The following is a 1,520-nucleotide window of genomic DNA, read 5'->3' as shown; positions in this document are numbered from 1 at the left end:
CTCCTCCTCCTCCTCCTCTTCCTCCTCCTTCTTCTTCTCCTCACTATTGCTCTGCAGTATAGCTTGAGTTCAGGGATGGTGATTCCCCAAGGATTCTTTTATTGTTATGAATTATTTTCACTATCCTGGTTTTTTTTCATATGAAATTGAGAATTGCTTTTTCCATGTTTTTTGAAGAATTATGTTGGAATTTTGGTGGAGATGGCATGGAATCTATAGATTGCTTTTGGTAGGATGGCCATTTTTACTATGTTAATCCTACCAATCCATGAACATGAGAGATCTTCCCATTTTCTGAGGTCTTCTTTAATTTCTTTTTTCAGGGATTTGAAGTTCTTGTCATAGAGATCTTTCACTTGTTTGGTTAGAATTACACCAAGGTATTTCATAGTATTTTTGGCTATTGCAAAGAGGGTTGTTTCTCTTTTATCAGTTTATCATTTATATAAAGGAAGGCTACTGATTTGTTTGAGCTAATTTTATATCCAGCCACTTTGCTGAAGTTGTTTATTAGGCATAGAAGTTCTCTGGTAGAATTTTGTGGTTGCTATGTCTCTATTATATCATCTGCAAATAGTGATACCTTGACTTTCCAATTTGTATTCCCTTGATCTCCTTTTGTAGTCTTATTGCTCTAGCTAGAACTTCAAGTACTATATTGAATAGATACAGGGAGAATGGGTATCCTTGTCTTGTCTCTGATTTTACTGGAATTGCTTCAAGTATCTCTCCATTTACTTTGACATTGGCTGTTGGTTTGCCGTATATTACTTTTATTGCATTTAAGTAAGGACCGTGAATTCCTGATCTTTCCAACTTCTTCTATTTCCTTAGAGGATATGGAACTGTTCAGATAGTTTATCTGCTCTCGATTTAACTTTGGTTTGTCTAGAAAATCATCTATTTTATTTAGATTTTCCAATTTTGTTGAGTATAGGCTTTTGGAGTAGGATCTGATGATTTTTAAAAATTTCCTCAGTGTCTGTACTTATGTCTCCCTTTTCATTTCTGATTTTTGTTAATTTGGATACTATCTCTGTGCCCTTCAGTTAGTTTGGCTAAGGGTTTATCTATCTTGTTGATTTTCTCAAAGAACCACTTTTTGGTATTGTTGACTCTTTGTATCATTCTCTTTGTTTCTATTCTATTGTTTGATTGCAGCCTTAAGTTTGACTATTTCTTGTCTCCTACTCTTCTTGGGTGTGTTGACTTCCTTTTGTTCTAGGGCTTTCAGTAGTGTTGCTATGTTGCTTATATGGGATCTCTCCAGTTTGTTTATGAGGGCACTTATTTCTATGAATTTTCCACTTAGAACTGTTTTCATTGTATCACATAAGTTTGGGTATGCTGTGCCATCATTTTTGTTTGTTTGTTTTTGTTTATTTTTATTTTTATTTTTCTGTGCCATCATTTTCATTACATTCTAGAAAACCTTTAATTTCTTTCTTCCTTTCCTTCTTCTTTCTTCCTTCTTCCTTCTTCCTTCCTCCTTCCTCCTCCTCCTCCTCCTCCTCCTCCTC

This window comes from Mus pahari, chromosome 15, assembly GCF_900095145.1.
Source record: "Mus pahari chromosome 15, PAHARI_EIJ_v1.1, whole genome shotgun sequence".
Classification (NCBI taxonomy): Eukaryota; Metazoa; Chordata; class Mammalia; order Rodentia; family Muridae; genus Mus; species Mus pahari.
This window is presented reverse-complemented; position numbering follows the sequence as displayed.